At 39.2% G+C, this 27,041-nt stretch overlaps 1 long non-coding RNA gene and 2 other non-coding genes across 3 annotated transcripts in view; 1 reads left to right on the top strand and 2 right to left on the bottom strand.

Annotated features, from left to right (window-relative positions):
- LOC115837217 overlaps window positions 1-27,041 on the bottom strand; it is an 813,290-nt gene that overhangs the window by 471,263 nt on the left and 314,986 nt on the right. The window lies entirely within an intron of this gene.
- On the bottom strand, window positions 5,837-5,943 carry LOC115837375. The gene has a single exon (XR_004032425.1). It is a non-coding gene; the product is annotated as a U6 spliceosomal RNA (small nuclear RNA).
- On the top strand, window positions 7,117-7,223 carry LOC115837380. The gene has a single exon (XR_004032429.1). It is a non-coding gene; the product is annotated as a U6 spliceosomal RNA (small nuclear RNA).

The raw sequence follows: 27,041 nt of genomic DNA, 5'->3' as shown, positions 1-27,041 counted from the left end.
CCAGTAAGTTGTTGTCTTTGACTGGACTGTCCACCTTTACCAGTCATCTGATGGCTAAACTCATATTCACCCTTCACATCTCAGCTCAGCCATGGCTTCCTCTGCAAGACCTTCCCTTGACCTTCCAGGGAGGTAGGGGTTTCCGTTTATTCTCCACCTAACAAACTCCCATATCCCTGTCACAGCAGGTAGCCCAAACTGTTGGTCCAGACGCCTAACATTAGAGGGACAGATCCCAGAGCAGTGATCACTTTCTATTCATTGTTACATCCTCAGTGCTAAAAGGTGACATCCAGTAGGTGCTTAATAATAAAAGTAACACTTATCAGTTGCTTGTAATATGCCAGACCTTGTTTGCAGTACTTTGCTTGGACTTTGCTAATTCAGTAGATTTGGGGGTCTAATCCCAGCATTGCTCCTCACTCCACTCTGGGCCTTGTGCATTAGAAGGCTCAGCTCTGGCCCTCCTCTGACTGCCCCTCCTCCTACAGTGATACCTTGGATCAAGGGGACTTGCCTATCCAGAGCCCAGGTCCACCCCTTGGCTCTAGGTTTTCAGGCCCCCAGAATTCTCTATCAAAATGGCCTTGAAGCTAATTCCAGGGCCTTTCCAGGCATCTTCCACTAGTCTTGCCTCCAGGGGCAGTGCCCTAGGCCTGAGGAATGGCCTTAGCCTCCCTTTTGCTAGGGATGTGGATGTAGCTGAATACATGGGCCAGGATCTTCACGCACCATCTGGGAGGCCTTGCAGTGTGAAGAAGAGCTTGGGAAGAGAGGAGGACCAGGCCTAGAGCTAAGGTCCACTTTCCCCAAGCCACCACATTCCAACATGGGACTCTGAGGAGCCTCAGAAGTCTACATTTAAACACAGACCTTTAAATGTTGAAGGTATGTTTGTCAAGGCAGGCAGACAACACACAGTTTATTCAGCAACTTGTTGGGGTAATTCATAATTTTGAAATATTTAGACAGAGTACTCAGGCTCCATTTATACTCTTATCCTGAAACCCACACATATTAGGGGTGAGACCATTCACTCTCACAACACATTGTTTTCATTTTTTTTCTTTTTAATTAGAGACAGTCTCACTGTTGCCCGGGCTGGTATTGAACTCCTGGGCTCCAGCAATCCTCCCAGCTTGGCCTCCAAAAGTGCTGGGATTACAGGCATGAGCCACTGTGCCAAGGCTAAACTTTTTTCACAAATAGATATTATTTCCCCACCACCACCACCACCATCACTACCACCACATTTTATGACTGAGTAAATTAAGGCAAAAATAGATTAAGTGTCTCATCTACACAGCTGAGAAATAGTAGAGCTGTAATTCAAACAGCCATTTGGCTCCAGACCACACACTCATATTGCCACAGTGATTGAAACAGGGTAGTTGTTTCACAGACTTAGGACAGAGCCCTATGTCAGGAACACCAAAATCAAATCCGGCAGACATCAGAGTCTGTTAAAGCTATGGAAATTAGCACTGAAGGCAAAAAGGAGAAACATAATAAGACAAAGAGATGGATATGCCTATAATAAAATGGAATAATAGGTGAAAGCATTTCCTCTTCCTGAGAAACATTTTTTAACCCAATTAAACATACAAAGATGAAAGGACAGGTCTTTTTCTCCTGAATCTTTCTGCGTTCCCCCACTCCTACCCCCACTGACGCCACATTTCTGAATCTGCCACACAATATAAATCACTGTGTAAACCAAATCATTAGGGTTGCCAGGTGTTCAATTTGGAACCAGACAGTCTGGTATTTGAGCTTTCTGCCTAGGAAACAAATAAAGAAAATACCAGTGATTTTTAATTAAGTCTTGTTATTATCATGTAAAGATGAACTTGCAGGAGAACATTCTCCCTGGCTCTTTGCGCTGCACTTGACTCTGAGCCTGATTTCCACTAAGACATCAGCCTCTGTGTAGGCCAGACTGCCTCCAGACTGAGTGCCCTGGCAAGCTGATGAGCTTGGCTCTGAACGCGTACTGGCACGTTCTTATTGGTCAGGCCCATGCAATTGTGCTAGATCATTTTCTTTTATTGATATCTCCAAAGCTCCTTCAGCAATCGGCAGAGTTCCCTGGGTGTATTTAGAAACGCTAACAATAATAATAAAATAAATAATAAATAATAAAAATAATAAAATAATAAAATACATAAATAAGTAAATACTGAGAAGCACATTTGGATGCAGGCAAACGATCCATTGATTAAGAGTCATATGAATTAACTAAGCCCATAAATCTACTCATGGCTATTGAATAGGAACAGATAGTAAAAATAAAAAAATATATATATATAATCATATCATTTACAAACACAAAACATTATTCTCAAGTAAAATTCTGAGTCCCAATGAAATCTGACTCTAGTAACAAGATGCTAGTGTAAATATTTTAAATTAGTGTGGAAATCTATGATAAGAGAATAGCTAGAAATCCTTATATTTTGAGGGAATAGTTTATATGGTATTCATCAACTTTATAGATTGTTGAAAACAAAAGGGTTTGAATGGGTATTAGAAAAGAATCTTATTTCCTTAAAGAACTTTGTTTAACCTTAAACAATGGTAAATGCCTTTTATTTACCACTGGACACTCAAAGACCTTCAGTATGTTCGTGTACATTCAGAGGAAAGAGACCAGGGAAGCTTTTGTTTTCAGAGAACTGTTCAGGAAATACTAGTCTATCACAGTGTAACTTCAGAGTTATAAATTCTTTGTCAGCTAGGTAGTAATATTTTAGTTGCACACTCTTCTTGTAAGGCTTAATTCCTTATAACAGACGAACATACAAACAGAGCATGCAAATGTATCCCACTAGACAGTTGCACCACAGGATTTATCTTCATGATCCAGGCTTTCCCTTTTTCTGCCTCTCACTAATGCATTACCATATAAGGAGTGGCTCTCAATGGGTTGAGGGGGATTAATTTTTTCCCCTACCCCAGGAGGACATTTGGCAAGATCTGGGCACAGTTTTGGTTGGGAGGTGCCAATGGCATCTGGTGGGTAGAGGCCATGGATGCCGCTAAACATCCCACAATGCCCAGGACAGCACCCCAGCCCCTCCCTACTCCAGACCAAAGAATTATCCAGCCCAAAATGTCCATAGTGCAGAAATTGAGAAACCCCACTGTACAGATCTTTGGAATAGAAAATTCAGCCCATTTGGGTTATTAAAACTATCAGAAATGATAGTGTAGATCTATTGGCTGGTGTATCAGGAGCCCCTGAGGATGGTGAAAGGAGTAGGTAGAGAGGTAGAGAATTTTCATCTGTGTCCTCCCCCACCCCCTTTTTTTCATTTTCCTGTTTGTCGCACTAAGCAGCAAGTTAATTCTTGAGAACAGACCTATTTAGGAAGGTGACACTGCCCAGGCTTCCGGGTCTGGCCAAGGAACTTGAGGAGACGATCAGAGCTGCCTCTTCTGAAGCAAGGAGGTAGACACCACCCAAGACTTAGACTGATAATATTGGAAGCTTGTACTGATTCATTGAACATACACACACAACCCCATCTCTCTCCCCCATTAACAAGAATTTTTAAACTGATATACAATAAAAATTATAAAATGTAATTCTCAAATTTTCTAAGATGGAATAATACGGGTAATTTTTTATTGTGAAAATAATACCCCCACTGTGAAAAAATAGTCTTCATGTAGTTATATTTTTCTTAAAATTCCCGAGTGTGTAAACAAACAAACAAAAAAACCAACATTGGAAAGTCACCACACTTGAAAACTCAGGATATCATGTTCTGAGTGTTTTGTGTTTAACTAATGGTGAGAAATCTTCTTTTGGTAAAGAATCATGATTTAAACCTGTATGCCATCCTCGTGGGGGGGAAATAAGAACTCCCTACAAATTCTATTTATGAGGAGGTTGGTACCTTAGACAGGCGCTCATTTCCCTTGGGGAAAAAGCAATCTCTTGATCGATGGAAATCAAGAGATTTTTTTCAACAAAATACCTACAACACTAAAACTGTTAAAACTAGATCAATAGTCTGTTCCAATTCTTGTATTAAATAGTAGCATGGAAAAAATTTTTTGTGTCAGTGGTAATCTATAGTAACCACAGGATATGTATAGAATTATAAAGAAGTTAACTTTGTATTATTCATTTGTTTAGAGAAAAATATGTTTTTGAACATTACAAATTTATTTTAAAAATATAATATTAATATAAAATGCAATATAGAATATCACTTAAAAGTTCCCATGTTTTAACAAATGTTTTTTAGTATGATGTTTATATTAAACATCTACTGATTTGCTAACACCATTTGAAACCCTACAAATCACTCAAAAATTAGGTATATACTCAAATAAACCAAATTAATTTAGACTAACAGGTTACTCTAAGAATACATATTAATTTCATTCTGCTTCCCCTTCCTCTTCTTCCTCCTCTTTTTGTCTTCTTCTCCTTCTTCCTTCTTCTCCTTCTTCCTTCTTCTCCTTCCTGTTAAAATTCATGATTTTAAAGCTGCTTAATTCTCTCATCTGGATGGAGACTCTAAAATAGTAACCTCAAAGAGAAATTTTAAGGATTAAGTAATGAAGAGTAGTATTTTTTAATGCCTAGAATATGGCATACCTTCAATATATCTCTTTTGGTACTAAACTTAGTTCTACAGAGTTCCTGCTCTTTGGACCAGAATGATGTAAGGTGGGAGAGATAAATCTAATTAAATTTTATCAGCAATAAATGTATCCACTATTCAGGACCTATGAGGTCCAGTTTACATGCTTCTTTAATCATTGTGAAAATTCTAGGCTATAAGTAGGATAGGACCTGCTTATACTTATTGAACACTCACATGTTAAATCAGTTAATCCTCACAGGAGGCTTCCAAGGTGGTAGTACATTTATCCCCATTTGACCAATGAAGACACCACAGTTCATGGAGTTCAGTCTGTGTGCTCCAGTGAAAATATGTGAGAAGTGATCATTGACGCGTTCCTTGAGTGATATGGTTTGGCTGTGTTCCCACCCAAATCTCATCTTGAATTGCAGCCCCCAGAAGTCCCACATGTCATAGGAGGGAATCTATGGGAAGTAATTGAATCATGGGGACAGGTCTTTCCCATGCTGTTTTCTTGATAGTGAATACGTTTCACGAGATCTGATGGTTTTCTAAAGGGGAATTCTCCTGCACACACCCTCTTGCCCGCCACCATGTAAGACATGCCTTTGCTTCTCCTTTGCCTTGATTGTGAGGCCTCCTCAGCCATGTGGAACTGTTAGTCCATTATAAATTGCCCAGTCTCGAGTGTGTCTTTATTAGCAGTGTGAGAATAGACTAATACCTTGGGTCATCAACAGGGGGTGATGCTAGCCTAGCCCGTGCTGCTTCTACGTGATTAGGAAAGCATGCCCTCTCTGGGAAGACATATCTAAGAGCCAAGAGTGAGGGCTGGAGTATATGTAGCTCCTAACCCTTCTCCATAGGGGGGTCTATGAATGGTGGCCCAAGTAAGCCTCTCAGAGTTTTCTGAAGACATAAATGCCCATTTAAAACTCAAAAGTATTTGAATGATCTTATATTTCCAGTTATAGAGGTTCTAAGTGTCTCTTGGGATTCTGGCCCAAGGCTTTTTCTTCTAGAGCTGCCTTCTTAATACTCTGTGCCACTTTCTAGCAAATGATGGCATCATGAGACTGGAATGTACCTGAGGGAACTGAAGCCTGATCTGGGCATGTGGTCAGTACACATCTTCCAAGGTCTTATAAAAGTAACTGCAACACAGGTATAGAATTGTGGTGCATGACTCTATATGACACTCTGGAAAAGAAAAAAACTACAGAGAATATATATAATTTTTTATGGAATGCTTCACAAATTTCCGTGTCATCCCTGCACAGAGGACATGCTAATATTCTCTGTATCATTCCAATTTTAGTGTATGTGTTGCCAAAGTAGGCACTAGAGACCATATAAATATCAGAAGTTGCCACGCGTTGGGCAGAGGAAGAGATGGCTGGGTGGAACTAATAGTAGTGAACTATTCTGTATGATACTGTAATGGTGGATACATGTCATTATGCATTTGGCAAAACTCATAAAGCTATGTAATGAGAAGAGTTAATTGCTGCTTACTCGTCATTGTGGAGAACCAGGTCTTCTTGTCTTCTTTAGAATATATCAGCAGTGTGTGCAAGAATGCTCTAAAATTCTGTTGTGAATGTCTGATGTAAAGATTAAATGTGAATGAGACTGTCACATGAATACAAGATTTCTAAGTCATGTTCATAAATTGTATAGACTATTCTGCTTCAAATAGTCTCTTTCAAGTAAAATTCCATAAAATATGTTCTATCCAACTTTAATGATACAAAATGAAAGTCTACCACAAATAAAAACGTCAAATAATATTACCGGGAACAATGAAAAGAAAGCCAGGAAGTGGAGCTTTTCCGCCATTAGATCCTAAATACTGCAGACTGTGAACTGGTATTCAATGTGCAGTTGCCTACACTGGTAGGAACCCTGCAATTATAGGTTAATTAGCTAAAATATCTGTCATGTTTGTGTAACATAGGGATACAACCAATGTTGTATACAGCAACAAATAATAATAGCTTCATAATTGCTAACACTCACCATACTCAAGGTAATTCTTTACTAATAAATAAGACACCAAAAAATATTAGAAAGGATTACATAATGCAACAGTTATTCCTGCTAACTTTGCTTGTTTGCATGCACAGTAGCAGATGTATAGGCACATAAATATATGTATTTTTTTAATTGATATTTTTGAGCAGTTTTTGGCTTACAGAAAAATTGAGCTGAAAGTACAGAGAGTTCCCATACACTCCTCTCCCCTCTTTCTCAGTTTCCTCTATTATTAGCATCTTGCATTGGTGTGGTACATTTGTTACTGAACCAGTATTGATATATTATTATTAACTAAAGTCCACAGTTTATGTTAGGGTTCACTCTTCATGTTACATAGCTCTATGAGTTTTGTCAAAAGCATAATGACATGTATCCACCATTACAGTATCATACAGAATAGTTCACTACTATTAGTTCCACCCAGCCATCTCTTTCTCTGCCCAATGCCTAGCAACTTCTGGTATTTTTATTGTCTCTAGTGCTTGCTTTGGCAACACATATACTAAAATTGGAATGATACAGAGTATATTAGCATGGCCTCTGTGCATGGATGACATGGAAATTTGTGAAGCATTCCATGAGAAAAATACACATATATATACATATATGCATATGTGTATACATATATGTGTGCGTATATATAGTCTCCTATGTATATGTATATACATATATACATATATGTGAATATATAGAAGACTATATACATATACATATACACATATATGTATATATATAGAAGGCTATGTGTATACATATATATGTGTATATAGTCTCCTATAGTTTTTCCTTTTCCAGAGTGTCAGATAGAGTCATGCACCACATTACACCACTTCCATCAACATCAGGCTACATATATCACAACGGTAGTCTTATAAGATTATAATACTGTATTTTTACTGGATATTTTCTAAGTTTACACATGTTTAGATACACAAATCCTTAGCATTGTGTTGTATGTGCCCACACTACTCAGTACAGTAACATGTACAAGTTTGTAGCCTAGGAGCAGTAGACTATACCAATACAGCCTAGGTGTGTAGTAGGCTACACCATGTAGGTTTGCATAAATCACTCTATGATGTTCACATGATGACGAAATTGCCTAACAACGTATTTCTCAGGACATAGCTCTATTATTAAGTGGCTCATGACTGCAGTTGGTATCAGACAATATGTAGCCTTTTAAAATTGGCTTCCTTTACTTAGCAATACGGTGAATCTTCTTTTGACTTTGGTTTTATTTAAGACACAAGCTTCAGGAAACAAATATGATCACAACATAGAGTAATTTTCAAAACTCATACAATGTTTTTTAGATAGATCTTATAGAAATTTCACTGAGACAGCTTCTAACTCCTCTCTCCTAATGTCTCAAGCCATTTATCTATAATCCTTAAAGTATAGATAGAAGTATCCCAGGAAAAAATTTTGATAAGTCCTTCCTTAAGATGACCTTTCAGGTGAGGACTTGGGAAATCAAGAGAACACAGTAGTGGCTTCTCCTAGATTCCATGAGACGTGAATATCCACATGAGATTTTGCAGCAGAATTAGGCAAACTACAGCCGGCAGGTCAAATCCAGCCTCCCATCTCTTTCAGTATAACCCAGATGCTAAGAATGCTTTGTATCAATACGCATTTATGATCAATTTGATGGCAGGGAAAACTAATTTTGAACAACAATTAAGCGAAATGTTACCCACCCAAAAATGATTTCATCCTATTCATTAGTAGAATAAATTTTCTTATTTACTAGTTAATATTTTAAGTAATCAATTATTATGTTTAATTTCATCAATAAAATGTTTGTAAAAATTTGTTTTCTCTCTTTCTATATCAGTACCTACACAATATCCTCAATTTTACCTCTTCGTACACAAAAACTAAAATACTTATTCTTGGCCCTTTACAGAAAGTGTTTGTCAATCCTACTCAAGAATAATCAAATGGTCTCTAACTGTTTTTCTTCTTCTCCCCTTCATTTTTTTCTTTTATTAGTAATATACCCTCATCTAACTGTATTATTACATGCTAGAAGATGCAGTTAGTATGATCTGGACTATGAAGTAATGAAAAGGTTTAAAGAACTCCACCCTTGGACATTAAAAATGGAAAGCTGTCTGTTAGTCAAGAGTCTAGAAAAGGAGGCCATAAGTGGTACCAACTTTTCCAGGCTTTGGTAAATATAGAAATCTCTATTTTTTTGTCATCATCTCTCTGCTTCTCATGTAGGTCAGCAGGGGTGTAGTGGAAAAAGGCTTTGTAGTTAGACTAACCTGCCACCCACCAGCTTCTGGACTACAAACAATTGCTCATCCTCTTTGCATTTTGGGGTTTTAAATTTTGTTTTGGTTTGTTTTTGACTTATAAAAGGGGTTATTTCAATGACTAAATGATATAACGTTGTTACACAATAAAAGCTCATAACTTTGTGTAGTTGTAAAGCTTTAGGTCCTAATGAGCATTAAATGTTTTCTTCCTTTCTTCTTTCCAAGAAAACTCTGTGTGTGTGTGTGTGTGTGCACGCGCGTGCACGCGCGCGTGTGTGTTTGTTCAGAGGCAGAAGGGAAAACTGGAATAACAGTCCCATTACACCTCATGGCTTATAGGAGAGCAAACCCAGCAAGGTGTCTGTATTAGTCTGTTTTGTGTTGCTATAAAGAATACTTGAGACTGGGTAATTGATAAAGAAAAGAGGTTAAATTTGGCCAATGATTCTGCAGGCTGTACAAGCATGACACCAGCATCTGCTCAGCTTCAATATATATCTCCTATTAATATATATCTCCTATTAATTCTGTCCCTCTAAGAGAACCCTGACTAATCCAGTAAATTGGTACCAGTATAGTGGGGTGCTGCTGAAAAGATACTCAAAGATCTTTGGAAATGGATAACAGGCAGAGGCTGGAACAGTTTGGAGGGCTCAGAAGAAGAAGGGAAAATGTAGGAAAGTTTGGAACTTCCTAGGGACTTGTTGAATGGCTTTGCCCAAAATGCTGAGAGGAATGTGGATAATAAAATTCAGGCTGAGGTGATCTCAGATGGAGATGAGGAACTTATTGGGACCCAGAGCAAAGGTGATTCTTGTTATGTTTTGGCAAAGAGTCTGGCGGCATTTTGCCCCTACCCTAAAGATTTGTGGAACTTTGAACTTGAGAGATAATTTAGGGTACCTGGCGGGAGAAATTTCTAAGCAGCAAAGCATTCAAGAGGTAACTTGAGTACTATTAAATGCATTCAGTTTTATAAGGGAAGCAGAGCATAAAAGTTTGGGAAAAGTTGCAGCCTGACTATTTGATAGAAAAGGAAAAGCCATTTTCTGGGGAGAAATTCAAGGCAGCTGCAGAAATTTGCATAAGTAGTAAGGAGCCTAATATTATTTCCCAAGACCACTAGGAAAACGTCTCCAGGCCATGTCAGAGAACTTCCCAGCAGCCCCTCCCATCACAGGCCCAGAGGCCAAGGAGGAAAAAGTGGTTTCATGCACTGGGTCCAGGGTCCCCATGCTGTGTGCACCCTAGGGACTTGGTGCCCTGTGTCCCAGCTGCTCCAGCTATGGCTGAAAGGGGCCAACATAAAGCTTGGGCTTTGGCTTCAGAGGGTGGAAGCCCCAAGCTTTGGCAGCTTCCACATGGTGTTGAGCCTGCAGGTGCACAGAAGTCTAGAATTGAGGTTTGGGAGCCTCCTCCTATATTTCAGAAGATATATGGAAATGCCTGGATGCCCAGGAATAAGTTTGCTGCAGGGGTGATGCCCTCATGGAGAACCTCTGCTAGGGCAGTGCAGAAGGCAAATGTGGGGTTGGAGCCCCAACACAGAGTCCCTACTGGGGTACCACCTAGTGGAGCTGTGAGAAGAGGACTACCATCCTCCAGATCCCAGAATGGCAGATCCACTGACAGCTTGCACTGTGTACCTGGAAAAGCCACAGACACTCAATGCCAGCCCGTGAAAGCAGCCAGAAAGAAGGCTGTACCCTGCAAAGCCACAGGGGCGGAGCTGCCCAAGGCTTTGGGAACCCACCTCTTGCATCAGCATTACCTGGATGTGAGATATGGAGTCAAAGGAGATCATTTTGGAGCTTTAAGATTTGACTGCCCCACTGGATTTCAGACTTGCATGAGCCCTGTAACCCCTTTGTTTTGGCCCCTGTAACCCCTTTGTTTCCAATTTCTCCCATTTGGAATGACTGTATTTGCCCAATACCTGTACTCCCATTGAATCTAGGAAGTAACTACCTTGCTTCTGATTTTTACAGGCTCATAGGCAGAAGGGACTTGCCTTGTCTCAGATGAGACTGTGGACTGTGGACTTTTGGGTTAATGCTGAAATGAGCTAAGACTTTGGAGGACTGCTGGGAAGGCATGATTGGTTTTGAAATGTGAGGACATGAGATTCGGAGGGGCCAGGGGCAGCATGATACGGTTTGGCTGTGACCCCACCAGAATCTCAGCTTGAATCGTATCTCCCAGAATTCCCACGTGTTGTGGGAGGGACCCAGGAGGAGATAATTGAATCATGGGAGCTGGTCTTTTTTGTGCTATTCTCGTGGTAGTGAATAAGTCTCACGAGATCTGATGGGTTTATCAGGGGTTTCCACTTTTGCTACTTCCTCATTTTCCCTTGCCGCTACCATGTAAGACAAGCCTTCTGCCTCCCACCATTATTCTGAGGCCTCCCCAGTCATATGGAACTGTAAGTCCAATTAAACCTTTCTTCGTTCCCAGTTTTGGGTATGTCTTTATCAGCAGCATGAAAACAAACTAATACACATGGCAAGAGAGGAAGCAAGAGAGAGAAAGGGGGGAAGTACCAGGCTCTTTTAAACAACCAACTCTTGTGTGAAGGAATAGAGCAAAAACCCACTCATTACTGTGGGGAGGGTACCAAGCCATCTTGAGGGATCTGCCCCAGTGTCCCAAACTCCTCCGACTAGGCTCTACCTCTAACATTGCCATCACATTCCAACATGAGATTTGGAGGGGACAAACATCCAAACCATATCAGGATTGACTGTAGCAGCTCAGAACAGGAAAGGAGAGTCAGCAGTCTGAAGCCCGGGACAGTTTCAGAAAGAAAGAAGGGACTTTGAAGTGTCATCTAGACCGAGAAGTGATACACCGAACCCTGCTGCCCTCCACCCATAACATGTGATTGTATTTTCATCTTTCTTTTCATGACTGTTATAATACTCTAAGTATTCTCACGAAGTATTCAAGATAGAAGGATTTTCATTAACACCCAGAAAGTGAACTGTCCTTGTGGTCTAGAAACAAGAGTCTGTGACCTTTAATTCTTGCAGATGTAAAAAAACTTCAGCTAGAGGTTTTTCCAGAAAGATCCACACCTTGGATGAGGAAGAGAATTCAGTGTACTTATGTGGAAAAATGAAAAGCCTGAGTCAGGGTTTGTTTCTGCCAAATAGAAAATGGTTCCAAGAAGCTTCCGTTTTCTAAACCTGTGCTTAGAGCTCTTTACGTCTGGTTTATGATCTTGGCTCCCTTCAACTCAACATAGGCCTATTCAAGGACACCCAAGAGGAAAACTATATGCTCAAATAACCATCTTGCTGCTAAAGCACATGTTTTTCTACAATCATTTTGCTTTGCTTCCTGCCGTACTTCTAACAAGAAATTTTTCAACACAACAGAACTGGTTCAGTGAGGGGCTGACCTGTTTCGTGAACATCAGTTCCAGAACCTTTGTTTTAAAAACGTGAAGATACCTAGAACTCAACAATTATGTCCTCTTTTTTAATCTTAACCCATGTTGCCTTCTTCCAAGTATTGAAGATTAAATTTGTCACTAAATACAGTGGCTTTCACAATTAGAGTGTATGGAACATTAACTGGCAAGGAAATTGTATTTTACGTACTTGTACTTACTGGGAAAATTGTGTGCTGGAGGTACTACCAAAAAAAACACATAGGAGATTAAAAATGTAGAAAAAAATTAACAACCAGACTTTTGGGGTGCTCAAAAATCACAGTACAGTTTTAAGCATTAATAACTTTAGATGTATAAAGGTTATGTATAAACTTATGAAACTATGATTTGAAAGTTCAATTAGATAAGTTTCTTTTATATTCATAGAATTTTGTGACTCTTGAATAATAAATCTATAATTTATAGTTTGGTTGCAGTTCCTCTGAAGAAGCCAAATGTTAAATAAAACAAAAAAACTAAGATGAAAAAATTAATATTAAAAGTTCAAAAACTAAATTACTGTAAAAGAAGTTTGCATTATTAAACATTTATATAATAGTGTTATAAGTACAAAGTATTTATACTGTTGAGATTAGTACAGCTTCTAAGATTTTCGGGACATCCTGATCCATTCTAAAAAGATTCAAGTAGCAACACAACATGCCGTATGGTGCTATGTAGTGGGACTTAAAAACGAATAGGTGCTGGTCTCGCTTTTGAAGAGACCACATTATACAAAATTATTACAAAAGAGTACAATAAAAACTGGGTTTGTATAAGGTGGAATCGCATCAAAAAAAGCTTATGGACAACATCAATATAATATATTTTATAAAATATATGAATTTAGGTCTTACAATAGAATTAGGCTTTTGGGTTGGCAAATCTGTTACGGATTATATAACAGTACTGAGGTAGCTTAGATTTCTGTTTTTTACAGTCATTTACATAAAATTATGTTTCAGAAGCAATATGGAATGTGTGAATATGCAACGCACACATACACTCACACACAATTAACTGGAGGAACGCCTGTTTATTTTAGCGATTCAGTACTGAGAAAAGCATGTAAACCACAAGCTTAATACAAGGCCACTGTCATGATTTTAAGGGCATCCTTTCAACCCGTATTAACTCTGATCCCTGGTGATCATTTACTTTGACTCCAAGTTATTAAAAGCATCTCCAACGTATAGTGCACATGATGTTTGTTTTTAATCATTTCATATAATGATTTTCACATGGGGAAAATGTTGGCAAATATTTTAGACTACAAAAAATCTTGATAGTTGGATAAATGCTAGTGTTCTGCAATTTCCTTCACATCACCATAAAAGGAGGGCTTTAAAGGCAATATTTTAATTTCCTGAGACTTCTCACCGAGCTCTACATTTGAAATGGGATGGGAAATGCCACTTGTGATAACATTTTAATTTTAAACTTGGTAAGAGTTATGCCATTATAAAGGTAACTACCATAAACTTTCTTTAAAAGATGCTTCACATCAGACAACCAGGGGGAAAATACAAGACTACATGGTGGTTTTCATGTCAAGCATCATTAAAAGGTATTTGATGTTCACAGCAGAACTATGATTTTCAGATTGTGCCTGCATAAAACCAAAACAAGTGGTCAATTTGTTAAATAGTGAACTGCACGCTGAATGCCATATGGCCTAAAAGGAGAAGTGCATGGCCATGGCTTTCATTGGTGTTTGGATCCTGAGCTACAGGCAGGAGGAATGTGATGATTTGCATCATCTTCTTAAGTCATGCTTCAGTTTATTGCCATCCTTCTGCTCAGAGTGATCATGCTTCATTTCAGTCACTAAGCTCCACCGCTAGGAAAAAATACAAGCAATTTATCTTGGTGGTGTAGGTTGGGCTCCCTGGAAGGTAGGTTAACCTGCAGGAGCTTTATTAGGGAGGGCTCTTGGGATCTACTGCCATAGAAGGGAAGGGACAGAAGCAGGATTGGGCAGAGGGAGCTGCAATGCAACCTCAAGGGAAGTTTCAGTTGGCCCTGGAAGGAACGCTGAGGATGGGTTGACCTTCCAGAGTTGTCCTGAATTGCAGCAAAAAAGTCAAGCCTCTATACCCCTGCTTTGATCAGTCACTGGATGTGGATTACGCCAAAAAGGTGGCACGGCCTTGAGCACGATGGCTCTCTTCAGTTGAGGCAATCCTCAAAGGGGCTTGACAGCTGAGGACTGTCTACCAGCCTCACTCCCAGCTGCTGGGGAACAAGTCCTTTATTCCTAAAGTGGGGGGTGGTTCTGAGTTGCTTATCACAGTGTCTACCATGCCCAAGAAGCAAGAATATATTCGCCACAAAATGCTCTTTCAGTCTTACTTTCGACTATTCCTCTTTATAAATTCTCCTCTCAAGTAGCAAGAAAGAAGAGAATCTCCCTCATTTCTCAAAGCTAGGTCTGTGCAATGAGGCTCAGGGGCTTCGTTGAGCTAAGTCGTTTGCCCATCTCTGACCCAATCACAGTTGCCAGGAGGGAATGCAATGCTCTCACTGGCCAGGCCTGGGAGAAATACTCGAGGAGAAGAGGGGTTCTACTCAGCAAGTAAGATGAGCAGACCCTGGACAGCCAGAAAACTAATAGATGCCCCCAAAATGTTGTTATACATACTTTTTCTTCTCTTGTTTTTGCTCAAACCTTTTTCCCTCCCTGTAACGCTGGTTTGTGTTCTCCTCTTCATAGGCCCTGGCACATGGCAGGTACTTAAGCCATGTATGATCAGACTCTGCTCAACTTGCAGGCATACAGCCCTCCAAGGGGTCATGGCCAAGGTGCACAGGAAACCCACTCAGGAGCTGCATTCAAACTGCAATTGTGCTTCTGAGACTGGGACGGCTGAGCTCCCAGGCAGCCCTGGGGTAGAACAATGACTGGCTGTCAGCAGCTGTGCAGACCACTGGATACCGGGAAATGGGGTAGGGGGAACGTGGGTGAGGCAGGTGGTGGCTTTTATCTCTTCCACGCCTGGCAGAGCCCATTACCAACTGGCTCAATACGACAGAGCTAGCTCTGCTTTCCTATTCAGGAGGGAAAAGAAAAATCAAGGGTAAAGAGACTTCAGCACCAACTGCACCACATTTTAGAAGTGTACTCCTTCCCATCGGCTCCAAATGCTATTAGAACTACCAGGCTCTTGTTACAGGGGTTCTGGGACTTTGCTGAGCACCCTATTATTTTCATGCTTGGACCCCCACATTATGTCAGAGGTGTTTCTTTTGTTCTAGGTAATTTGCTTGAACGAGCTGTTAACTGTAGCTTGGGGCTGGATGCTCATTTCCTCACACTTTTTAAGTTAAAACAAACAGCCATGATGTAGACTATTTTTCTTCAGTTCAGAGAAAGGGAGAAATCTGGCTGATTTGATGCAAAACTTCAGTGGTCTTACCTTTCAGGTCTTATGTATTATTGTTAGTGTCAAACTTTCACTGTTCCCGGATGGTTTGCCACAATTGGTGTTTTCTTTGGTTAGTTCCCACCACCAATTAAGAATTAATGACAAAGTATTTTGAAATTCAGTCAGGTCTTTGTGACCGTTTGGGGTTCATCTGGGTGACAAATAAGAAAAACCCATCAAACAGCCTTTAATAAAAGGAATTTACTATCACATATAACTGAAACGTCCAGCGGTAGCATGGGCTACAGGGAACAACCAAAACACCCTATTTGTTTGCGTCTCCCCTCTCTGACTTCTGCTGTATCTGCCTGATGTTGTTGTACTCTGGTCATAACATGAGTGCCAAGAGCACATGGTGCTCAATGCATCTTCATTCATAACAAGAGGTAGAGGCCAGAGTTGGAAAGGCCACAAAAAGCCCTGAGACTCCCTTGCTAAAAACACATGACCAACCCTGAGCTAAACATCATGACCCAAGGGATAGGAAATCGTGATTAGCTTAAACACATTAGGGCCTCATCCTGCAGCAAGGACAGTTAATTCAACACAAACCACATGGCTGGATAGAGAGAGAGGTGAAGGGCTAAGTCATGAGATAGTGGAGACACCAGGTACCGACTCAATGAGTACAATATCTGTCCCCTCCTGGAAGACCACAGCTGCACATTTTCCAAATGCTTTGATGAGACCATGGCCAGGAAAAGTGGCAAAAAGAACTTTGGGGAACAAAGAGTACTGTGTCATTTCCCATCACTGAGCCTCACAGGTATGGGCATATCATACACACTGAATGGATAATAAGGACAGGGTTTAGCTATTAATATAGGAAAGTTATTATGATCTAAAAATACCAATTAAAAAGGCAAAGATGACATTTAGTAAAAGAGATACTCCGTCTCTCACTCTCTCTCTCTCTGTATTTCTTACCCCACCCTAATCCCTCTCTCTTTCCTTCTCTCCTTCCCGCTCTTCCTCCCACCACAGAGGAAATCCATTGCACAATTTCACTGAATGGCAAAACTACTGACCCTAAGTGACAAACTGTCTCAGATCAGAAAGTGGTGTCAACTCAAAAGTGGCAGAAGAGTCAGGAGGTCCATGGACAAGCCACACACTCTTCTCTGTCACTTCTCACGAGAGAGTAGAGGTGAAAGGGCTTGGCTTAAACATTAATCCATTTTGGATCTGTCTGCCACACAAGGAACAACTTGTCACTAGCATCAGGCAGCATCGCTCCTTTCCAGCTTTATATTTGGTAGTTGCAGTCCTCAGCATGCTTTGAGGATGTCACTCCAAAATAAGTCAAGTAAAGCCAGGTTCGCTGAGTGATTTTGGAGGAAAAACATGGGAGAAACACATCTAAAATAGGCATTTCCAACTCATAGTGCTGTTAGGTGTGAACTTTTTCTAAGAGCTCCTGACACGAGCGAGACATTGGCAGATATAGCACTAGATTCACTGATGCTCATTTCAAAACAAAACAAAACAAATAACACTAAGTTAATTTACTTGCTGGTTTATTGTTATAATTATATTTTTGTTGTCTTTGTGTTGCTAAGCTACAAATATAAAAAACGGTGGGTATGTGAACTAATGGATATTTCATGGGTTAATAGCAACAAACATGGTTTTAAGAAATGTCCAGAAAATAAATAGAAGATTCATTCTGTCCTCAAATCTTGTGTTGACACAAGTAGACTGAAGGCTAATCACTGTTTAAGTTATTTGTTCTCATCTGGCTGCATTTATCTATAACCATAAAATTAAATGACCTGAACTGTACATTTGTTTTGGGAGTGCCTACCATGGCTATAGTGATCTTGGGAGTATAATTCCTTTTTCAAGTAAAGAATAACATGAAGCTATTTAGGTGCTTTCTACTGCTCTGTGCCTCTGCTATAGCAGAAGAGATAAAAGTGGCTTAGCAGGCATTTTAAGGAATATCTTCAAATAATGTGTAACTACCTAAGTGGCAGCATGGTGCATTACACTTTTGGCTGTTGCTGATTTTCTAAAATGTGGTTCTGCATAAGGTAGGCAAGACAGGGTAATGCTATTTATTTAGTCCGACAAATAATTCAAAGCTCACATTTCAAAAAACTCTTTTTCTTCTTTTTACCTTTGCTTTTGCCATTGCTGCCTATCATGATGGCATACCCCTCAACACTGCTCAGATTCAAGTGGTGAATTTCTGTAGGGCAACATGTTGTTTTTGGAGTTATAAATATTTGAACTCTCCGATCTTGGAGGAAAAGCATGAAGTGAGCTTTTTTTATGAAGTTGAAGTTAAGAAAACAAAGGAAACATAATCTTGCCAATAACACAAGAACTAGACACTTTATATATCTGGGAAAGAAGAGAGAATAAAAGCACTTGCTTCTACGTTGAAATTTAGTTGGAAGTCAGGAGATAAATTTTCAGAAAACAATCCATAACTAAGCCGAAACAATGTATTCAGTGTAAAAAAAAAAAAAAATAGGGAGGTGGGGAGAGACCTCTGTGTTTCAAAGGCTGAAAAAAATTATGGAAAAAAATTAACTGGGAAGGAGTTTTCTTTAGTTTATCTTCTATTTCAAAAGCTAAATTTCTAAAAATCAGGGGGGAAAATGTAGCTTAATTACAACAAAAACCCAAGAGGGATAATTAGTCTCATGCTATAGTTTTGCTCAGATAAACAAAACATGCTCTTAATAGAAATTTTGGGTAATAATGAATAATTCTTATAATCAGACCTCTGTCCTCTGAGTTCAGAAGATCAAGTGCGAGAAGACACACACCTGGGGTGATGATGTGTTTCCTTCCCCTATCTCCTCAACAGTGTGAAAAGTTGATTAGAGGGGCCAGAAGGCACCCAAGGAGCTTCCATAATCCCACAGCAATCTTCAGGAGGGCTTTATAAATCTTATATAATATCATGATGACAGAGTTTGCCAAGAATTCTATTATGTTTTAGGCTTCTTTGGGGAGGGATCAACTTAAGGGGCATATTTTAAAACTAGTCTTGGTGGAGTGTTTGGAGACCCAAGATCAGTGTGACCTAGGCTGTCCCCAGTGACCTGGGTGGACACCCATCATAAATAGACCAGGATGCAGTAATGGGGTACAATTGCTGGCTTTTTCCTGTAGTACCTCCTTTTGTCTGAAGCTGTGCAACCAGCATTTGCAGCAGGATCCAACTGCCTCATATATGATCATTGTTTAATCAAAGTCCACCATGCTGAACCCCACAGGTTCTCCTGTTTCTCTGAGTAAAGACAGCCAATTACATATAACTGCTACATTTTCTGGCAGAATAAGGCTTTTACTCAAGCTTCCCAACCCCTCCTCCACTAAACCCACAGAAAAGGAAAGAGAAAAGGAAAAAAATCCATCCAACCATGATGCAAAGTAATAGGTATTTCTTTTAAAAGAAGTACCTTTTTAAAAGTAATGGGTACTTCTTTAATAAGGTGATAATAAACATAGTTTATTTTAAGCAATAAATGAACAAATAAACTGGCTCCAGTCATGTCATACCATCCACTTTAAGTACATGCATTTTACTACGTAAACTGCATGTCTGTGGTTTATGTTGATTCTCCCTCTTATGTAAGGAGGGAACAGTCTTTCTCAGCGCCAAAGAGCCTTTCATACTTAAATTATTTCTGCTTAGTAATACAGTTATCTGCGTGTGCATCCATCTTTCTCAGTAGGCTTTAAGTTTCTCAAGAACCTGCACCAGGATTAGGTCATCTTTGCTTTCCTCTTCCTTCTTCTCCCCAATGAACATCCCACACAAAGTGTTGCACACAGTCTGTGCTCAAAACACACCTGCTGAAATGCCTTATCTGCAACACTCTATGTTACAAAAATAATAATAAAAATAAATACAAGGTACGTGGAAGTCCTAACCTTCAGTACCTCAGAATGTGATCTTATCTGGAGATAGCATCTATAAGACAGAGTCTCCCTATGTTGCCCAAGCTGGTCTCAAACTTCTGGGTTCAAGCAATCCTCCTGCCTTGGCCTCCTAAAGTGCTGGGATTACAGATGTGAGCGACTAAGCCTGGACATTTTAATAATTCTATAAGATTTTAAATAATCTTATAATTGGTCAATAAAATAGGGTACATATCAAAAGTTTATTTTAATAAAGAACTAATAGCACGTTAATTCACCAATTTATTTTCATAGAAAGAAAGCCAGTTCTTTTCTAGGGAGATTTGATAGGGAGTTTGATACTCAGCCTCAATCCCACACCACTTCTACTGTGCTTTCCTGTACTACAAAGGATGAACAGCAAAACCCTCCAGATCCCAGATTTCTTTGGAGTTAGGATTCTGAATGCAAATCAGGTTTCCCCTGGCCTGCACAAGGAAGATGAATGGAGGACAGAAACTCTTGGCTGTTTTGGATGGGCAAGCCTGGCCCTAGAGTTATTGGGGTTTCCTGAAGCAATGTCCCTGAGAGTATTAAAAGGCACATGTGGTGTTGGAGGTAGAGGCCCCCTGATTTTCCACTGTCATTATCACAAAGAGGTGGCAGCAACCCTGGTGGCCCAGTTCCAGAGTATTGTTCTGGGAGTCATTCCTGGCAGGCCAGAAAAGAGTCTCATCCTCCTGCCCTTTTTAAAATCCTATATCCTGAGGACCTAATTGCGTATATTAAATCCCTTTAACTTAAAATACCTGAAGTGGTTTCTGTTTCCTGCACCTGAACCCTGAGTGACATAGTCCAACAGTTAGAGTTCCAAGTTCTCATTCTTGTACTAACCTCACTTATGATGCATTACTACAATTTCCATTATCTCTAAAATTGAACAAGAGAGTATAATGTACAACAAGGCAATGTGACAATTCTCCTGGGCTTTTTTGTGGTTTTTTTTTTTTTTTTTTTTTTTTATGAGATGGAGTCTCACTCTGTCGCCTAGGCTGGAGTGCAGTGGTACAATCTCAGCTCACCGCAACCTCTACCTCCCCAGTTCATGCCATTCTCCTGCTTCAGCCTCCCCAGTAGCTGGGACTACAGGTACCCATCACCACGCTCAGCTAATTTTTTTGTATTTTTAGTAGAGACGGGGTTTCACCATGTTAGCCAGGATGGTCTTGATCTCCTGACCTCGTGATCCGCCTGCCTCAGCCTCCCAAAGTGCTGGGATTACAGAAGTGAGCCGCCGCGCCCGGCCTCTCCTGGGTTTTTATGGTTTCCCCCAGTCCTCTATAGGGGTCTCACCCAAACCTACTTTGACAGTATTTTTTTTTTAAGCAATTGGCTTTTATCAAAATTTTGCAAAGCCTTAGACTTTATTTTCATTTTTTTAAAAAAACACTCTTTTTGTTCACATTATGTTGAAATTATTCAGTGTCAGTTGACATAAACAAGTTTGAGAGCAAACGATCTTAATAAGCACACTTCTCAATTGGTGGGAGTGAAGTACCCAGACTTTCTAAAGAGTAGGCAGCCAGCCTGAGAGCAGTGTGCAGTGACCCAACTGCAGACATTGTACAGGAAGAATGGAAGACCCGCTCCTTTGCTGATGATCTCATAGGGTAGTAATTTCCAAAGCTTCTATTAAATGTATCTTACAGTTTTGTTTTGCTTTGTTTATTTGTATGTATTTTTTTCAGCTTGTAGGTATAACTGATAAATAAAAAATATATATATGCAAGGTACATAGCATGAAGTTTTGATATACATATACATTGTGAAATGATTACCACAATCAAGCTAATTAACATATGCATTACCTCAGATAGTTACCTTTTTTTGTGGTGGGAATACTTGTTATACTCGCTTAGTAAATTTTAAGTATATAATGTATTAACTATAGTCACCATGCTATAAATTAGGTCTCCAGAACTTACTCATTTTATAATTACAAGTTTATACCCTTTGACCCACATCTCCCCGTTCCCCTGCCCCGACCCCATAACCACCTTTCTATTGTCTGTTTCTATGAATTCAGCTTTTTTAGATTCCACATTAAAGTGAGGTCATGGATCTATCTTTCTTTGTCTGGCTTATTTCACTTAGCATAATATCCTCCATGATTTCCCTCTTTTTAAGGCTGCATAATATTCCAACGTACATATATACATATATATATGTGTGTGTATGTATATATATATATATCATATTCTTTGTGTCTTTTTAATGAGTCCTGGAGATAACTTCTGTAAAGCACCTAGTATACTGCCCAGAATACAACAGTCACTCAAGAATGCAACTATTGTGTTTATAATAAAGAATTTAGGCTAGAGACGATATATAATGTAGAGAACTTATATATTACAAAAGTTTATATCATTATATGATTCCAAATCATTTATTTTAATTAAATTATAAGAGGCAAAATCAGCTCTTTCAATCAACTATTATTCAAGGATAGTTAGTACATTTACACAATTATCAACTAAAAGACTGAAGCTCAAACTGGTTGCACAAGGGGCCAGCCAGTCACACATAAGGAATAAAGGTTTGGTAGGCTGGTTTGAGGCAGAGCAAAAATTCTGAGATTCACTGAGAGCTTGGATGACTCTCAGTGAATCTCAGAATTCACAGTTTGAGAACTACAATAGGAGGGGTCCATGGGTAAATTCTGGCCAAAGCCTGGAAAGCACCTAAAGATAGAAGAACTGCATTGTGGGGGATAAAGGAGATGAGCTTCTATTACTGCATCAAAGCAAACTATAGGCTATGTGAGTGCAGCTTTAATGCTAACCAAAAGTCACTCTTTGAAAATTAAAATGTGTGGTATGTGAAACAGCTCTCCAACAACAAGAATATTTGATTAAGTAGAACATACCATTCCTTGGCCATGTTAGACAAGCTGAAGTTTACTGTTCTTGCATTTATGAACTCCCACTTGAACAAGTCTGCACAGAAGACACTTGGAAGTTTCCATGAAACAAATAGATGCCTTGGGCTTTTTAAGGGGAATTTAATCATTACCATGTTATCACAGTGATGAAAGATGTGTTAAAAGTTGTATTCTTTAAAGCCAACCACAGTGATAGGAAATTCCAGTCTCTTCTATTCTGTTAATACTACCTATCATAAAATATTGAAGGGCTTATTTTTGACAGAATCTTTTTCAACAATTGTTTTTATGTTTGAAGGTGGTGATTTTATTTAGCAAAATAGTCAATAGGTCATTGTAGCTTCCCATCTCATTAGTTCAACCAATACTTCATTACATCATTCATATCTAGATTGTTATCACTAATGAACACATTGTTGTTCCACCTAGAAAGACAAAATAACTTTCAGAGAGCAATCCTTAATTTCCTCCTTACTCGCCACAATATTCCAACTTTGGAGGAAACTGCCTGAAGGGAATATTTGGAAGTATATGGAAATCAAACACTCCCTCCTTCAAGTCTACAAAGTTTTACACATCAAAGTGAAAGCTTATAAGGACATTCATAGAATTTGAGTGTTCAGACCTTTACTGCCTAAATTGGTAAATAAGTTGCATTTAACAGTAAACAGTTTGAATTTACTCAGCTTTTCCAGAGCACATAGTTTCCATTTTTATCACAACCAAAGAGTTGCAGAATTAAAAACAGCTTATTCACTTAAATGCCTTCTTTCCATCTGCAACACAGTTTGCAGGTGAGGAAAAAAAAAAAAAAAAGTGGCCGTTGCTGTTATTTAACTTAGCTGAAGTAAGATTGTCTTCAGTGGCAAAAGAAATAAAATACTATGTAAATGAATGTATGTGTTTGTGTATTGATAAATAGATAGCTATCTGGTAGTACACCCATTTAAAATAAATAGCCCTGTGTACTTAGTATAATTGAAGATATGCTTTAAAAGGGAGTTAAAACTATTGGTTAATAATAAGAGCTCCTAGGAAATCTCACACTTCTACGACAGTACTTCCTTTAGAAGTTGACTGTAAGGTACTTTTATGACTTGTTTCTGCTTCTGTTAACCTGATTAAAGTGTGGTCCAGATAGAGGGGATATATTTATACAATTTAAAAAGAAGCTAATTATTTCCCATGACCTTAAGAAAAATGTCAGCAAAGTGTAACTGCCTGCTGCATAAAGAAAGACCTGGGCACGGTAGTTGAAACAGTTTAATAGACACGAGGACAGCCACACCACGTGGGAGAGAGTTAGTACTGAAACCGTTCTTGTCCAAAACTCCCAGGTTAGGCCTTTTTTAAAGGCAGTTTGAGGGAAGGGGTGGTGTTGGCCAGGTAATGGGTGTTTGCTGCTGATTGGTTGGGGTGGAGATGAACTCGCAGGAGGTCAAAGCATGTAGATACATGCTGAATACCTTCCGAGTGGGGCCACAGGGGTGGGATTGGCAGGTCCAGGTGGAACCACGGGTGTCAGACATGCAAAAAAACCTGAAAAGATATCTCAAAAGGCCAATCTCAGGTTCTAAAATAGTGATGTTATTACAGGAATAACTGGGGAAGTTGCATGTTTTATAACCTCTGGAATAGTGGCTGACAATCATTTATGTGTATGCCTTAGCAGGACTCAGGCTTCCCTCCTCTCTCCAGCCTGTAGCCTCACGTTAGCTTTACAAAAGTGTTTGAGTTTGGGGGCAAGGCCTATTATCATTTAAACTATAGCCCAAATGTCTTCCAAAGTTAGCTTGGCCCAAAAGCCCAGGAATAATTAAGGGAAAGGCAAGATAGGGAGTGGGGTAGCTCAGCTTACTGTTGGATATAATTTTTCTCAATGATATAATTTATGCAAAGACAGTTTCAAAAGTCTCTATACTTTGAAATTCTACCATACTAATTGACTCTTATGATCTGTTTAATAACAAATCTAATGATATGTTTCTTTTCCCAGACCAGGCTGCTTGACAATACAAAATAATTTTGTTCATTTTTGTAACCCTAGTAACTCACACAGGGCAAGGAAGCTAGAAGGCCCTTAATAAATGCTATTGTTTGAATGAATAAAAAGAGGAATGCATGCAGCACTTACTGTTGTTTCATACCCTTTTTACATAAATTGTGTGTCTTATTTCCCCTGACTACATTGGAAAGCTGAGGTTCATAGGACTATGCCAAAAACAGCCCTTAGAAGCATTTTGTTTGGCCCATATGGAAGACATGAATGGTCCGGTAAATGCTGTTAATTATGAAATCCTGTGTACCTATGAGCTCAACAATAATGGTGGGTTCTGGACAGAGAAGTTTAGATTGATAGCAACTAAGAACTCTCAACAGTAATAGAAAATTACTGTTAGCAAAACCAACCAAATTAGAAAGTAACAAAATTAATCCAATTAGGAAGTAACACACACTGTACCGACACATACTGTAAAATGTGTGTTTGTTACTTTCTAATTGGATTGGTTCCGAAATGGACAAATTTCATATTTTTTAAAAGAGAGATGTTCCATGTTTCTCTTGAAAAATCAAGATTTGACAACAGCGGGCCCAAATTTTTCTATGGCTACAATCAGCTGGAAGTAGAGTGGAGGGTGTCTGATTCAGAAGCTTCCAGTTTAACACTACTCTCGATTGTCTTCAGAGCACTGAGGCAAATACAGTTCCATTTATCATGGCGGTTCCTTGGCTGTTTTTCTTACACCCTGACCACTTTGCTCATTTAGGTTACCTCACTGGTCCCTATAGGAATTTGAGTCTGCACCTACATTAAAACTAAGTTTTTCCCCACCCTGTGTTTAATATCAGGCTGAGTAGGCACCAAGTATTAAGCAAATTCTTGGTGATAATGATATTGTCATTGATCATAAGAATGTGAAAACCAATCAATAAGGGAACATGTCCTACAAGAAAAAAACAAACAATCCCATCAAAAAGTGGGCTAAGGACATGAATAGACAATTCTCAAAAGAAGATACAAATGGCCAAAAAAGATATGAAAAATGCTCAACATGATTGATAATCAGGGAAATGCAAGTCAAAGCCACAATGTGATACCACCTTACTCCTGCAAGAATGGCCACAGCCAAAAAAAAATCAAAAAAATACTAGATGTTTGTGTGGACATGGTGAAAAAGGAACATGTCTACACTGCTGGTGGGAATGTAAAATATTACAACCACTATGGAAAACAGTACAGAGATTCCTTAAAGAACTAGAAGTAGATCTACCATTTGATCCAGTAATCCCACTACTGGGTATTTACCCAGAGGACAAGAAGTCATTATACGAAAAAGATAGTTGTGTATGCATGTTTATAGCAGCACAATTCACAATTGCAAAAATATGGAACCAGCCCAAATGCCAATCAATCAACCAGTGGATAAAGGAACCGTAGTGTGTGTGTGTGTATGTGTGTGTGTTTGTGTGTGTGTGTGTGTCTGTGTGTGTGCATGCACATGCGCTAAGCTATGAGGATGCAAAGGCATAAGAATGATACAATGGACAGTGGAGACTTGGGGGAAAGGATGAGAGGGGGTGAGGGATAAAGCACTACAAATTGTGTTGAGTGTATACTGCTTGGGTGATGGGTGCACCAAAATCTCACCAGTCACCACTAAAGAACTTACTCATGTAACCAAACAGCACTTGTTCCCAAAAAACCTACAGAAATAAAATTTTTTTAAAAAAACAAAAAATAAGATAACATGTTCTAGACCTCATTATTACTCCTTAAAACATAAATCCCCCTAGAAAACCCACAGTTTAGATTTTTAAACTTTTGTTTTCAAATTGATTTAGTCAAACTGAAAATAGACATAGCATATCGCAGTGTACTTGCAAACCAATGACAAAATAATAATAATAATATGTTATAAATACATTTTAAATGCAACAGTTAAACACCTGGAGTTTGGTCCTGTGATTTGACCATTAGACCCTGAAGTTTTAGAGGAAAGCTGGAGAGATGACACTTCTTAGCCAAAGGTAAACAATAATCATGACAGAGCAGAGTGCTGCGCTACTCTCCTTTTATCCCTTGGATAGTGGTTCTCAAAAGGAAGGAGAAAATTGAAGGCCTGTATACTCAGTCCCTGAGTAACTGAGTGTTGAGTGGACTGCCCTTGGACAAAATCACTTTGAGAGGTGATCTGGTAGCTTATCAAATGAACATTTACTCACCGACAGCTGCAGTACTAGGAGGGTTCTGGGTCCTTGCATTTCCCAAACAGCCATTTTCTATTACTGGTGAGACTTCCTACCTGCTATCATTCTAACCTTCTCTGTCCAGAACCCCATCATTATTCTTGAGATCATAGGTACAGAGGATTTCATAATTAACAGCATTTACCAAACCATTCATGTCTTCTCATTCCCCAACAGCTTTTGCTAAGGTCTGATGAAGTGAAAATCATGGTATGGTACAGAAGA

Source organism: Nomascus leucogenys, chromosome 11 (genome assembly GCF_006542625.1).
Source record: "Nomascus leucogenys isolate Asia chromosome 11, Asia_NLE_v1, whole genome shotgun sequence".
Lineage (NCBI taxonomy): Eukaryota > Metazoa > Chordata > Mammalia > Primates > Hylobatidae > Nomascus > Nomascus leucogenys.
This window is presented reverse-complemented; position numbering and strand designations above follow the sequence as displayed.